Source organism: Bos taurus, chromosome 12 (genome assembly GCF_002263795.3).
Source record: "Bos taurus isolate L1 Dominette 01449 registration number 42190680 breed Hereford chromosome 12, ARS-UCD2.0, whole genome shotgun sequence".
Lineage (NCBI taxonomy): Eukaryota > Metazoa > Chordata > Mammalia > Artiodactyla > Bovidae > Bos > Bos taurus.
In genome coordinates, this window is record NC_037339.1 from 14846249 (window position 1) to 14861908 (window position 15660).

Genomic DNA, 15660 nt, shown 5'->3' on the forward strand with positions numbered 1-15660 from the left:
ACATCAGATTCCACAAACAGACTGTTAGTCCTTGTGTGGTAAAGATTATTTTCCACTTGTAATAAACATACACTCTGCTTTCTCCATCAAGAGTGGTATGTTCCTCCTGAGTGATCCTTGCTTTCTGCCTTGCACATTAGGCATTTAACCACTTACTACCCCGTAATATTTTCCAAATCCCTATTTCGCATTGCTGTCTAAATCTTGTTTGTTTTTTTCCTTTTAAATGTATGGATACCTCCTCTCCCAGACTTGAGACCTAAAGGCAAGGTACAAGGGTAAGATATAGTTCATGTTTTGGATGAAAGAACCCTGGACTTGGAATCAGGTTATGGACATTTGGACAATCATTTTGAGCCTAAGATTTGTCATTGGTAAAATGGGAATGATAATATTCATTTCAGCGAACTCTTGTGGGCCTCAACTAGTGTGTGTAAAGCTCTTGCCAAATGCTAAAGAACTCAGTCACTGCTGGATATTCTGTTTCATTGTGTCCTTCACCACAAGACCATAGTAAAAGGTAATGGAACAGTCACTGAATGACACAATGAATGGATATAGAAAACAGATATGGTTTTCAATAATTTTGAAAATTCAGATTTTAAAAAAATGTATTTATTTATTATTTGTTTTATTTATTTTGGGCTGCTCTGGGTGCCCTGGCTGGGGCACTAAGATCCTACATGCCATAGGGCATGGCCAAAACTTTAAAAATTAGTAAATAAATAAATAAAATGAAAATTGAACTTCATTTTCTAACCTCCAGTGTACCTTGCTCCCCTTATTTCTTATTTAATTACCACTTGGCCTGGGGGAGGGAAAATATACCTTACCAAAGAAAATATTGGTCATATATTCCAAATTAAACTTTCAGATTTAGCCATTTTGAATTATTTTGCATAAATCATTTATATAATTTGCACAATTATATAAGAATAATATTCATAGGCTTGGAGCAGTCCCCTTTGTAATACATGCAATTAATAAATCCTTAATAAAATAAATAGTAAAATTAAAAAGTATTTCTCACTGGGAGTCAGTCTCTTTTGGTATAGCCATTGTCAACGCAATTATGTATTACATAAAATTTTCTAATGAGTTTTCACTCCTAGAGTTACATGTACCACAAATAGAATGGAATTAGACCCCCCCAAAAAAAAATGGAATTAAAAATCATGAAAACCTATGCAATATGAAGTATTCCACTATTCTTTTCTCTAACAAGCCAAGTAGAGATTTATCTCTTATTTTTAAAGATTTTTCTTATCAGGGCTTAAAATACCTTGAGACTAAATCACACCTTTATATAAAGCTATTTACTTTGACACAGTCTGTGTCCTTGGACTTAAAAATACACACACCTGGATGTAGATTTTCACCTGTTCCTCGCTGTTGTTGTTTAGTCACTCAGTCATGTCCGACTCTTTGTGACCCCATGGACTGTAGCCCGCCAGGCTCCTCTGTCCATGGGGATTCTCCAGGCAAGAATACTGGCATCGGTTGCCATTTCCTTCTCTAGGGAATCTTCCCAACCCAGGGATTGAACCTGTGTCTCCTGAATTGCAGGCAGATTCTCTATCATCTGAGCCACCAGGGAAGCCCCTGGTCCTCATTAAGTGATTGTAATTTCTACCTTGACTCTATAAGCACTCTCCCACATCCCTTGCCTCATTTTGACCATCTCTCAGACACCAGCTTCAAAATTGGGAAACTAAGCGAGTGAGTGAGAGAGAGTGAAAGTCACTCAGTCGTGTCTGACTCTTTGTGACCCCATGGACTATACAGTCCATGAAATTCTCCAGGCCAGAATACTGGAGTGGGTAGCCTTTCCCTTCTCCAGAAGATCTTCCCAACCCAGGGATTGAACCCAGGTCTCCCACATTGCAGGTGGATTCTTTACCAGCTGAGCCACAAGAAAAGTCCTCAACTGGGAAAGGAGTATGTCAAAGCTGTACATTGTCACTCTGCTTATTTAACTTATATGCAGAGTACATCATGTAAAATGCCAAGCTGGATGAAGCACAAGCTGGAATCAAGATTGCCAGGAGAAATATCAACAACCTCAGATATGCAGATGATGCCACCTTTATGACAGAAAGCAAAGAGGAACTAAAGAGCCTCTTGATGAAGGTGAAAGAGGAGAGTGAAATTGCTGGCTTAAAACTCAACATTCGAAAAACTAAGATCATGGCATCTGCTTCCATCACTTCATGACAAATAGATGGGGAAACAATGGAAACAGTGACAGACTTTATTTTCTTGGGCTCCAAAATCACTGCAGTTGGTGACTGCAGCCATGAAATTAAAAGACATTCCTTGGAAGAAAAGTTGTTACAAACCTAGACAACATATTAAAAAACAGAGAAATTACTTTGCCAACAAAGGTCCATCTAGTCGAATCTGTGGTTTTTCCAGTAGTCGTGTATGAATGTGAGAATTGGACCATAAAGAAAGCTGAGCACCAAAGAACTGATGCTTTTGAACTGTGGTGTTGGAGAAGACTCTTGAGAGTCCCTTAGACTGCAAGGAGATCCAACCAGTCCATCCTAAAGGAAATCAATCCTGTATATTCATTGGAAGAACTGATGTTAAACTGAAGCTCCAATACTTTGGCCACCTGATGCAAAGAGCCGAATCATTGGAAAAGACCCTGATGCCTGGAAGGATTGAAGGCAGGAGGAGAAGGGATGACAGAGGGCAAGATAGTTGGATGGTATCACCAACTCGATGGACATGAGTTTAAGCAAGCTCCCGGAGATGGTGAAGGACAGGGAAGCCTGGAGTGTTGCAGTCCATGGAGTGGCAAAGAGCTGGACATGACAGTGACCGAACAACAACAACAGACACCAGGAGCAAAAATGTCAGAAGGAAAATGATTTTTATTCAGCTTAAGTTTTCCTGTGCTGAGGATCAAAGAAGAGGCTGTTCCCATGTAGGGGCAGGAACCCGTCATCTGTGTTTGTGGTCTAAGAGTGGAGAGTGGGGACTTCTTTTCTACCCTTGAGAGAAGCAGAACACTTCTTTTCATTGTTGCCGTCGCTGTTAGGATTTCTATGGTACCTCCTCCTCAGTGCCCAGAAGGGAGCCATTGACCCCCGAGAGTGATGATGTTCCTTTTGGTTAATGTCTCTGAACTCTGAAAGATTCACCTCTCCTGTAACAACACCTAGACAGCACCCTGTGTCTTTCAGTGAAGGAATCCAACATGTGCCTCGATAGCGTAAAGATTATTTTAAACTAAAAGCATCTAAACAAATAGCAGCCACAGAAAGCAACCTTCCCTAAGCTTCTTTTCGGGACTTAGCCAGCACTCTTGAAAAATACAGCTGTCATCAATTCCCTGTCCAGGAGACTCACAGCCGGAAAGGAGACTAATCATTATCACGGGGATGAGTAACTGCTTAACAAACTTTATCTGAAACTGTCAGGCCTTCCCTTTGTTCTTCCACAGAACCTCTTTCTCTTCCCTCCCTCTCGCATTTAGTTCATATGTACACCCCTATCTCTCCCTGCTTTGGGAGTCATTTCATTTAAAACCTCCACTGAATGTAAGTAAGCTTTGTGTTTTCTCCTGACAAGCTGAACTCAAGTTGGAAGAAGAAGTTTTTCCTCCAAATAACATCATCTCAACATAATACTTACAACAACCCTATTGTATTCCCGTTTTCCAGGTGAGAGAAACTGAGCCTTAGGGAGGTTAAGAAAGTTTCCAAGGTCACACAGAAATTAAACAGCAGAGGTGGGCTTTAAATGCTGATGACTTGAGAAAAAGAAAAACACAGCCAATTTTCTCTGTTTCTGAGCTGGACAAGTTGGAGGCAGCAGCTTGGTCCACGACAACTCGATGAAAGGTTTCAGAGTAAGCCCATGTGACAAGTAAGAACTAACCAAACACTGTGTTGTGTTAGTACCTGGGGTTGAACTGCAAGGTGAGAAGGAAGAGGGGAGAAAGATGCCACATGCAAGCACAATTGTGCACAAACTTAGAGGCCCAGAGGTCTCCCTGAGAGATGGTTCTGGGACCAGTATTTCTCAACCTCATCTAATCATGGCACCCAAAACAAAGGAGGTCCTTGGGCATGAACCACTGGAGGTGCCGTAGAGTGACCCCTGTGTCTCATTAGTAACTCATTAGTAATCCCCCTCCCTCAGCTTCTCCCCCAGGAAAACGCGTTAGAATGGACCTGAGTGAGGAAGACATTTTTTAAAGGCTAACCCTTAATCCACTCACATTTCTTGAGCAATAATAACCATTGCTACTAAGAAAACTCTACCACTTTATTACTAGCAATGTGTTTGTGACACACATTTCACAACTGATCCTGACACCCAGGATCATGTTGAATTGACCAAAAACTCTGTTCAGGTGTTCCTGTAACATCTTATGGAAAAGTCCAAATGAACTTTTGGGCCAACCCAATAGAAAACCGAGAGTTTGGTTTAACTGGGAAAGTGCCCCTTTGTAGTAGGGTTAATCCAGTACTCCAAAAGATGACGAGTAGCCCCCTAAGGAGGCAGTTGCGTCTCTTCTCCTCTCCGTGGTCTGAGCTCTCTGGGGATCCTTTCCCAGGTCTTGTTCTTTCCACCGTAATACATGAAGATGAAGACCGGCAAAAAGAGGCAACCCTGGCATCGAGCTTTTGCCTGCTTCTCTAGTTTTGAATACGTGAGGAAAATTACAATCAACAAATCAGTGTTATCAAGCTACTGATGTATGACTATGAAACAAAGATCAGATTTCAACAATCAGGAGGGAAACGGGGAAAGTCTTAAATTGAGGAAGGGCTTTTGTAGACCTCGGGGCTGCCTCTGCAGAGGCAGTTAATCATCTGCCCGAACCATCAGATCCATTTCCACAACCTTTTCCTTAAGTTGTCTTTCCCCTACTGCCCCTACTCTCCTACAGGCAAAAGGATGGCAATGGGATCATTTCCTTTAGAAAGTAAACACTCATACAAAGCAAGTATACAGCTGTTACTAAAATGACATTCTTGGGGACTTCGCTGGTTGTCCAGTGGCTAAGACTCCCCGCTCCCAGTGCAGGAAGCCTGGGTTTGGTCCCTGCTAGGGGGAACTGGATCCCACATGCGGCAGCTAAGAGTTCACAGGCACAACTAAATATATAAATATATATTATATTTTAGCCAAATATATATATAATATATATATTTCAGCCAAATATATAAATAAATAATTTTTAAGTAAAATGATATCTTCTAGGGAAATTATGTTTAGGTATCACAATTAAAAGGTTGATATTTGGTATCATTTGTAGCTGACAGCATCTTCTTATGGATCAGTTTATCTGATCTACTATAGTTTCTCTTACATTGTCTCACAGAGCATGTGGAGTAAATTTCTTCTGAAAGAAGGAAAGTTCATTTCTACATCCTGGATGGGCTGAGGTGAAGGAAGAATAAATTCGCTGATTAAACTTTCACAAGTCAGTTTGCTGAGCAAAATATCTACTGTCCTTCAGAGCATTTTGTAGTCATATCTCTATCGACATGTCCAGAAATTGAACTCAAAATACCCCAGATTTGGGTGCTTTCCTAAAGTTCTTTGATATCCTTGAAAACTGAAATCGACTCCGCTGTTTCTCAGACTCATCTAGAATTCACTGTACCTGCAGGAGAGGCCCACACTGTTGGCCTTCTCAAGTTTCTCTTTGAAGAGACAAGAAACAATCCCTCCCTGAAGAGAAGTGAGAATGCCTCTGCCTCTCAAGTTAAAAGGAGATGGGAGGTGTGAGGCGAGGTCAGGGGGCACCAGGGCAAAGGCCGTGGCTGAACTTGAAGGCCAGCCAACAGATACGTGTCAATGTCAACTGTACTTGAAAGACAGAAATCCCAAACCCTAAGATCCTCACATTTCAGAGAAAATGAAGAGTTCCTTCTTTGTCTTCAACAAATCACTGTTTTCATAGCAGCATGAAACTTCTTTCTGACTAAACTTTTCTTGGCCGTGAGCAGCCATGACTGAGTGAATAATTATCTAGTTAAACAGGGACTGCTGAAGACTTCCTTGGTGGTGAAGTGGTTGAGAATCCGCCTTGCAGTATGGACGACATGGGTTCAATCCGTGGTCAGGGAAGAAAGATCCCATATGCCCCGGAGCAACCAAGCCTGCACACCTGCACACCACAGCTAGTCTGTAGGCACAAGGGAAGATTCCACACGGTGCAGTGAAGACCCTGGGTGCCACAACTAAGACCTGGCACAGCTAAATAAATAAATATTCAAAAAACCAAACGAGGGACTGGCCATCTACTCTGTGATTTTTTTTTTCAGGTGGCTTCATCTAGAAAGGCTTCCTTGCATTCCCGACAGAGGCCCATCATCACCTGTCTGAACTCTTGAAGTACTCAGAGCTCAGCTTTAAACTGCACTATGTCATGTGGAGATGATCAGGTCATGAGGTCAGTTTTTTTCTCTTAATTTTTTATCAGAGGATAATTGCTTTGCAGTACTGTGCTGATTTGCACCATACATCATCATGAATCAGCCACAGCTCCCCTCCCTTGTGAACCCTCCTCCCATCTTCCACCCCATCGCACCCCTCTAGGTTGTCACAGAGCACTCGGTTGAGCTCCCTGTGTCACACAGCAAATTCTCATGGCTATATACTTTACACATGGTCATGTATTTGTTTCCGTGCTGCTCTCTCTATTCATCCCACCCTCTCCTTTCCCCATGAGGTCAGTTTTGTGGAGGAAGCTTGCTCTGTTGGCAGCATCATGGGAAGACAGTAGCGACGAGGAGACTAGGGAGATATAAAGTTCTTATAACAGAGAGGGTTGAGGGTCTAAACAAAGGCAGCAGTAGTAGATATGGAGAGAACTGACCCACCAATTTAACAGAAATGTAGGACCTAAAATGAACAGAACTTGGTTACTGGTTGTACATGCAGACGTGAGGGAAAGGAAGGGGGTGACTTGGATGACAAGTGGATAGTAGGACCACACTGAGGCAGGAGGTGTAGAGAATATGAAAAGGACGAGGCCCTCAGAGGAGTTCAGTGTTGGATGTGCTCAGTTTGAGGTTCCGTGGGGGGAAGGATGGACACAGAAGGCAAGCTGGTGGGGTTAAGACTGAAGTTCAAAGACAGGTTAGGGGACTTCTCTGGAAGTCCAGAGGTTAAGACTCCACACTTCCAACACAGGGGGCACAGGTTTGATCCCTGGTCTGGGAACTAAGATCCCACATGCTGCATGGTGTAGCCAAAAATAAAATAAAAAGAAACAAGAATAGGACAGAAATTGGGGACTGGGGCTTGGCAGTGATCTGGAAATCTGTACTGCTCAGATTTCCCACCAAGAGAATGGGAACCTAGGCTGGCGGACTGCCCTCTGCTCCTTCACCTTCAGGAGGGACAGTGTTCACACCCTCCACTCTCCCAGGATGGCTCCCAGCCACTAGTGACCGAGCCTGGCCATGGCCTGCAGGCTTCTCTAACACAGCTTCCTCGGGGCTGTACTGGGAGCTGAGGCTCTTCCTACCCAACCTCCTTCCTTCTTATTCTTTCATTGAAGTCCATCAGCACAAAGGCCTAAGGCTCTCCCTCTCTCCTTTAACCCTTACAACAATCTTCCAACAGATTTATTGCACATTTAATTCCATCTGAATGTGTGCTTCTTGGAGATCCTGCAGCAACCTAGGAGTCTTCAATATATGTGCATGCTAAGCCGCTTCAGTTGTGTCCAACTCTTTATGACCCCATATAGAGCCTGCTAAGCTCCTCTGTCCATGGAATTCTCCAGGCAAGAATACTGGAGTGGGTTGCCATTTCCTTCTCCAATATACAGGTAAGTAATTATTAAAAGAATGGGAGTGAATTAGACATATCTGGGAGAACCTACAGAATGAGGGGTAAAAAAAAATCATTGAAATGTTAAAATGAAGGAAAGGGTTACAGAGAATACTAACCTTTAGGTAGTGATAAGAGGGGCTCTGGGGCTAGGCTGCCTGGGTTTGAATAAGGCTAGGAAATAGCAGCCCACTCTAGTATTCTCGCCTGGGAAATCCCATGGACAGAGGAAACTAGCAGGCTACAGTCCATGGGGTCACAAAGAATAGGACATGACTTAGTGACTAAACAACAGTGACCACTTATTATTAGCATGACCCTCTAGGCAGATTGCTTAGCCCTTCTAAGCTCCTCTTTCCTTGTGTGTAAAAGGAGAGGGGGGATATTCATACTTGTTAAAGGTTTGTTGTAAAAGTAGTTAGAAAACTACCTTTATATATTGAGGTCTCTATAGAAGTTGTTACCCTATATTGGAAAAGAATCTGAATAAACATGAAAATATATATAACTTAATCACTATTCTGTATGCCTGAAACTAACACAATATTGTAAATCAACTACACTCCAATAAAAGGTAAAAAAAAAAAAAAAAAACTGGCTATTATCATCAGGCATAATGGATAAGGAGACCCTAGAGTACCCAGTAGCATCCAGGAAAAGAAGAGGAGGACCAGAATCTCGCACCACAAAGTCGGGGGAACAGCAGTTTTAAGAAGGAAGACAGTTTCAAAAGTCATAAAGAGCCATGAAGAATAAAAGTGAAAAAAAAAAAATACTGGACTTCCCTGGTGGTCCATTAGTTAGGAATCTACCTGCCAGTGCAGAGGATGCGGGTTTGGTCTCTGGTCTGGGAAGATTCCATGTGCCATGAGGCGGCCAAGCCTGTGTCCCACAACTAGAGAAGCCGCTGCAATGAGAAGGGCTCATACTACAACTGGAGAGGAGCCCCCCTCTTGTCACAACTAAGAAAGCCTGCATGCAGCCAAAGATACATATATTTTTTTAAGAAACCATTAAAAAAAAAGATGAAAAAATAGTCAATAGGCTTGGAAATGACTGATGACTTTAACAAGAGCGGTCTCTGTGGTGTGGGGAAGACAGAAGTCAGAGGAAGAGGGCTTGAGAAGTGAATGGTGGTTGAGAAAGTGAATAGAGGGAGCCATCTTCCATCCTTGGCTTGGCTTTGATGTCAAAGAGAGAGAGACCTATGGACACAGGGGGCTCAAGAAGCCAAGAAGAAAATCAAGTTTGTTTATATGCAGAAAGTACAATGCCCGAGGACAGGAAGAGAAAGTTTTGGATAGCAAGATGTTTTCAGGAACTGTCAAAGAATGGGCTGAATGATTTTTGAGTTAACTCACAGAAGGGTGAGTTAATCAACAGAAAGGATGGTGATACTCTTGAGACCACTGAAGTAAGGATGAGGATACATCAAGGAGTGGTCACAAGACAGGAACGTGAAGGCAGTCCCAAGCAATGCCCTCTATCTGTTTTGTCTCTAACGAAGACTCCAAGATTGCAGCTATTAAAGATGAAGAGGGCAGAGGTGAAGTAGGCAACTTGAAGAAAACATACATTTTCCTCTTCTCCCCTAGCAGTGAAGGAAATCCAAGTTTACTGAGCACCTCCCCTGGGCTGTGAACTTTCACTTGGTTGCTGTCCTGAATCCCCACCACCATCCTTTGAGGTAGATATCATTATTCCCATTTCACAGATGAGAAAAACTGAGGCTCTAAGAGATGGAGTCATTAGTCTAAGATGTAGGTCTAGCAGAGTACTCATTATTTGTTGAATGAATGGACTGCCCTTACCATGCTCTTTTTAATCTCCAATGGGTTGTGTACTTGTGTGATGTTTTGGCCAAACAGCCTTTTCACTGTTGAGACTATCCTTATGGCGTTGAGTCATGGGTCAGTCTCAACCCCCAAAAATGTCACACTACTGAAAAATGCAAGAAGTGGCTGGACAAGGACATGCATATACTTTATTTATCCTCAAACAGAAAAGCTACTTAAAAGATTATGACTGATTGGGAAATGAGATTTCGTGGGGCAGGAACATTTGAAGCTGCAGTTGCTAACATTCCCATCAGGGACCTCCCTGGGACACAGAATTGATGCGTGGATTGTTTTCATTTTGTTGTTAATAATATCTGGATGAAAATGCCTGCCAAAACATTTCACTGGAGGATTTAGGATCTGCTTTCCAAGTCTACAACTGAAGGGCAGCCGCCGATGTCACTGTGCTGGCATCCACTGCTTCATCTGGTTGAATGAAAAATAACCAGTTGTGTCTTCAAGAACATTGTGTGTGCTTGATACTTTTCAGTTAAAGTCTAATTTGTGTTCTTCTTGTAATTTTGCTAGTCAGAAGAGAAGGGTACAAATAATCATTTAAGGCAGTAAGTGAACAGACCACTGGACTCCGAGTTCCTGTGGGAAGTGGGTCTTGTTTCAATTCCCCGATATTCATTTAGAGGGTGGACACCACGCTTGGCACTCAGTGTGTGCTGAATAAATTCTTGCTGAAATAAACTGAACTACATCCACACACCACAGACAGCAGAGTGGGAGGGGGTCGGCGAGCCGTTTGAATCCATTTCCGTTTTCTTCTAGAGCAGGGCGCAGAACTGTCTCACAAGGATGTGTGAGTGAACACTCGAATTCGTTATTGAGGTTCGAAAAGAGCCCTGTGAATAATCCAGAGCCAGGGTTGTCTGTCACTGTAGCCAGAGGAGAAAGGGTCATCTTCCTAAATTGTATCCTTTTCCCCGCCTCTTTAAGTCTTTGTTTTTGTAGCTCTTTGGAGCTGTGGTTCTAATTCCCGGTCTATCCCAGATTTACTGTTTGACCTCAAAATGAGTCACTTAATCTCAGTTAATAGCTTAAGTTTCCCCTTCAGTGAGAGCCAAAGGGCCTTGGCTATAGTTACAGTTAGCAAATATCAAGCCACAAAAATTGGATATATTTAGTGCTATCCATCATCTATGTAAGGCTAATGGATATGAATTATGAGTACAAAGCCCCATTTAAACACTCTCAACTCCTCCCAAATTCCCCCTTGGAGGTTGTTAAGTCACTGTGTCATGTAGGAAGAGGGGAAAGACAAGGAAGCTGGGGATGGTTGCCCCAAACCCAAAGGAGATATTCTGGCAACAGAGGGCAACAGGAGGAAAGCTCAGCTCACTTGTCAGGGTGACTGTCATCTCCTGACCAACAACTTGCAGTCCTGGAAAAGAATGAACTAGTCTCTGCTTTTGAAAAATAAATGAAAAAGACAGCTGTCCACTCCAGCCTCATGTTAAGTGAAATAAGATGCAAGTTTACAGAATAAGTCAATAATGTTGTAATTATTCATGTTTTTCCAGGATTTGCCACTTGCTTTCTTCCAATCCTAAGTACTCCCCAGGGACTTTAAATAAGCTAGACTTTAAAGATTAGATTTGTGCACTGTCGTTCAATAACAATCTGAAAGAGAGAGGAGCGTGTATCTTATCAAAGAGAGTGATGGGTTAAGAAGTGAAGCAGATCTCTGCAAATGACTGAATTTCATTCCATTTTATATTCCTCTGTATATATGTACCACATCCATTCATCGAGATGTGGATGGACCTAGAGTCTGTCATACAGAGTGAAGTAAGTCAGAAAGAGAAAGACAAATATTGTCTATTAATGCATATATGTGGAAGCTAGAAAAACGGTACTGATGAACCTTTTTGCCAGGCAAGTACAGAGACACAGACATACAGAACAGACATTTGGACACAGAGAAGGTAGGTGTGGGCGGGATGAATTGGGAGATTAAGATTGACGTATATACACTACCATGTGTAAAATAGATCACTGGTGGGAACCTGCTGTATAGCACAGGGAGCTTGGCTCGGCGCTCTGTGACAATTTTAGAGAGGTAGGATGGGGAGGTGGGTTGGGAGGAGGCTCAAGAGGGAAGGGATATATGTATACATATAACAGAATCACTTCGTTGTATTGCAGAAACTAACACAACATTTTAAAGCAACTATACTTCCCCCCAACCCCCTGCTCCTTGGAAGTAAAGCTATGACCAACCTAGATAACATATTAAAAAGCAGAGACATTACTTTGCCAACAAAGGTCCATCTAGTCAAAGCTATGGTTTTTTCCAGTGGTCATGTATGGATGTGAGACTTGGACTTATAAAGAAAGCTAAGCACTGAAGAATTGATGCTTTTGAACTGTGGTGTTGGAGAAGACTCTTGAGAGTCTCTTGGACTGCAAGGAGATCCAACCAGTCGATCCTAAAGGAGATCAGTCATGAATATTCATTGGAAGGACTGATGCTGAAGCTGAAACTCCAATACTTTGGCCACCTGATTCGAAGAACTGACTCAATGGAAAAGACCCTGATGCTGGGCAAAATTGAAGGCAGGAGGAGAAGGAGACAACAGAGGATGAGATGGTTGGATGGCATCACCGACTTGATGAACACGAGTTTGAGTAAGCTCTGGGAGTTGATGGACAGGGAAGCCTGGCGTGCTGCAGTCCATGGGGTGGCAAAGAGTCGGACACGACTGAGCAACTGAACTGAACTGAACTGATACTCCACCCTCGCCCCTGACTGTTTTTAAAAGTGAAGCAGAAAAAGGAGAAGCTACTATTTCCTCCTGCAAGTGCTGTCCTACATTTCCCAGGGAGGAAACAGCACAGAGATGAAAGCCCATATTTCTATGGGAAGGATCTAGAAGAGCCCTGATGGATGACCCACCTCTGCTACAAGAGAACTTAGAGCAGTTTACCTAATGGGTGGGCTCAGTTACAGTGGTCATGATCACAGTGCAGCTAACGTTCTCGTAGGGGCACTGATCAATCTAAAACCTTGAAGATAGTGTATTGCCAAACTCCTCTGGTGAACAGGATCCATGCTGATTGAAGCGTCAGACCTCAAATTTGGCTGCATTCTCTTCTCCTACTCTGTTCACAAGCACACATGTTGACTTCTGCAGACACCAGGAGAGTGCCTTTGGGTCCCCACTCACCTTGCCACTCAGCCAACAGCACCATGTGTGAACTCACTGAGTAACAGGTATAATGGATGGACACTTCAGTCACATATGAAAACCTCTAAAGCTCCATTTTCAAGGACTGTAAATCTTATATATAACATTCCTGAGTGACTGATGAGATGGGTTCTCCACACAGCAGAACACTCCAGGAATCTCTGTGATAACATGAGTTTATAAATTTGTTTTCTTGTGACAGTATTTACAAGCTCCATGATTTATTGTAGAACTCAGTAAATATTCAACATGATAAAGTGCTGAAATTGGAAGTAACGACTCACACATGGACAGAATAGAAGTTACTATTTCTTAATGTGTAGAGGGAAAAAATCAACCGTTAATGAGTCTATTTCAAAATAACAATGTACTATTTAAAAGAACACGGTGCTGTATATACGTCAATGCTATATCTCTCAATTGGTCCCACCCTCTTATTCAAAATGTTATATTCCATTTGCTTTTTTATGCTTTATTTGTGTGCTCTGTGCTTAATGAGTGTATTCAGGAAACCCTGAAGTTCATTCCTATGGTATTTTGACCTTAACCCCATTCGAGTTTGAGTATTTCTTTGCTGTATGGAACCACTAGATGTTCCATGTTTACCTTAAACTTCTATTGTACAGACTTGAGCCATTTCTCAAAAAACCCTGGTTCTTTTTATTGGAGAGTGGTAATTAGAAAAAAAAAATCCGAGTGTTAGATTTGCTCATTTCTACCAGGAAGTCATTGTTTTTAGCTCCTTAAGTGAACAGGGCAAATCAGGAAATCTCTTTCAAAAAAAAGAGAGGGAGAGAGGCATTATTAGTAGCCATTTTAATTAATTTCTAGTTCATTCCTTCTGTGTTTCATCGTGGGAAAAACATATTTAAAATCTTTTTCCTTTTATAGACAAAAGCGACCACATATATACTTTTATTCCTTGCTTCCCTTTTTCTCTTAATATTATATTGGAAATCACTTCACTCAACCTGTCATGATCTTCCTCAGTCTTTTTAGGTAGATGATCTATTCTACTAGTCTTCTAAGGATGGATTGCTATGTTGTTCCCTAATTTTTCCTCTACAGAATTGCCACATTGAAAACCGTTGTACGTACGTTGTTTCATATAGATGGAGGCCCATTTTTAGGGTGAATTCCTAGAATTGGCATTGCTGGGTCGGGGGTAAAGGTATTGCTAGATGTTCTCAAATTCCCTTCCACAAGGACTGGTAAAATGTTTTGACATGCAATAGTCTATCTTGTCTTTTAGAAATTTTATTCTTATTTTATATTCCCCATATTTTTTTGAATACCTTCAAGGCACAATCTATTTACTTATCTTCATGTGCTCCACAATACCTAACACAGTGTGTTGTTCATAGAAGATTCTCAATTAAATGTTGAATGAGGGGGTAAATGAATGAATAAATGAATTACTGGGCTATTCTTTTCCACCATATCAACATCGTTGACCCACTTGACAAGAACCTGGGACCTGACTAAGGTAACAGCATTTTTCAACACCACTCTACATGTTAGCATAGAGGACGTGAAGGATTGATGAAAATGCAAGCAAGCAAGAAGAGGTGGGATGCTAACCTTGAACCTCTGAAATAGTGAGCAAAATACATTTGATTAACATCTATAGTGTGCTAGGCAAGGTAGATACAAAGTATATGAAGATATGGCAATGATGTCATGGAACTCAAGTTGTTTACAACTTAGTTATGTCTACAGGGATCAGGGATATACACATACACACACAAGAAAGGGCAACAGGTCATAAAGATCAAATGGATGGTGCAGACATTCTAATGCAGTAGGAGTTAAGAGGATGGAAAACCAAATCTACAGCTTGGAATAAGGAGATTGGGACACTGTGGACACATTTCATTGCAGCCTTGAGACTTGATTCCCATGAAGCAGGATTCAAATCGAAAGGGCTGAGGAACAATGGGAATTTATGGTGTGTTATTCCTCGGTGGCTCAGATGGTAAAGAGTCTCCCTGCAGTGCGGGAGACCCAGGTTCGATCCCTGGGTTGGGGAGATCCCCTGGAGAAGGAAATGGCAACCCATTCCAGTATCCTTGCCTGGAAAATCCCATGGATGGAGGAGCCTGGTAGGTTACAGTCTGTGGGGTCACAAAGAGTCAGACACAACTGAGCGACTTCACTTCTTCTTAAAAAAAAAAAACAGTAAGTAAATCAGTCTGACTGAATCAGGGAGGTTATATGGCAGAACAGTGGATATTGGAACTTACTGTTTTAGGCCAAATTCGGGGGAAGCCATGAATACCCAGTAGAGAAATATGGTGATCATGGTAGCTATAGTTTTAGATGGTAGTAAATTTTCATGCTTTTTATGACCTTCTATCTTATTTCTTCCCTAAGCTCTCAGGAAATATGTCCTTGTGAGTCTGTTAAAAATAGGGTCAGTACCCTTCCCAACTCCCAAGGGCTGAGCAGTGTCAATCAAAGGACCTCAGTGAATAATTCGATATTGTTTAGGGATGGACGCTCTACCTCAGGCAGAAGCACTTAGAATCATCAAGGGGTTGGGATATGAACTTGGGGAGAGAAGTCCCTACCTCACTGGAATTGCTGAGCTGGGAGGATGTAGTAGGGGGCAGTCAGTAGGGGTACTGCCCACCTCATGGTGAGAGCCAGCATGCAGAATAAAGCTTAGCTGTGATGGACAGAGTGAAATGTTGAAGGGACAGACAGAGGTCTCACCATCCTGAGAGCTCCTGCGTCCATCCTTGCCTGAATCAAAAGCCTCTTTCTGACTCACAAATTTTGTGAAAGCCAAATTTTCTCCTTTCGTTTAGCTTGAGATT

The 15660-nt window shown here is 42.1% G+C and overlaps 1 protein-coding gene across 1 annotated transcript in view; it reads left to right on the forward strand.

Annotated features, from left to right (window-relative positions):
- The window catches only part of LOC132346790 (collagen alpha-1(I) chain), a 70310-nt gene that overhangs the window by 44930 nt on the left and 9720 nt on the right, over window positions 1–15660 (forward strand). The window contains exons 5-6 of the mRNA XM_059892310.1: window positions 6291–6418; window positions 7597–7804. The gene's annotated coding sequence lies outside the window, so the exon portion shown is untranslated. The remainder of the gene's footprint in view (window positions 1–6290; window positions 6419–7596; window positions 7805–15660) is intronic.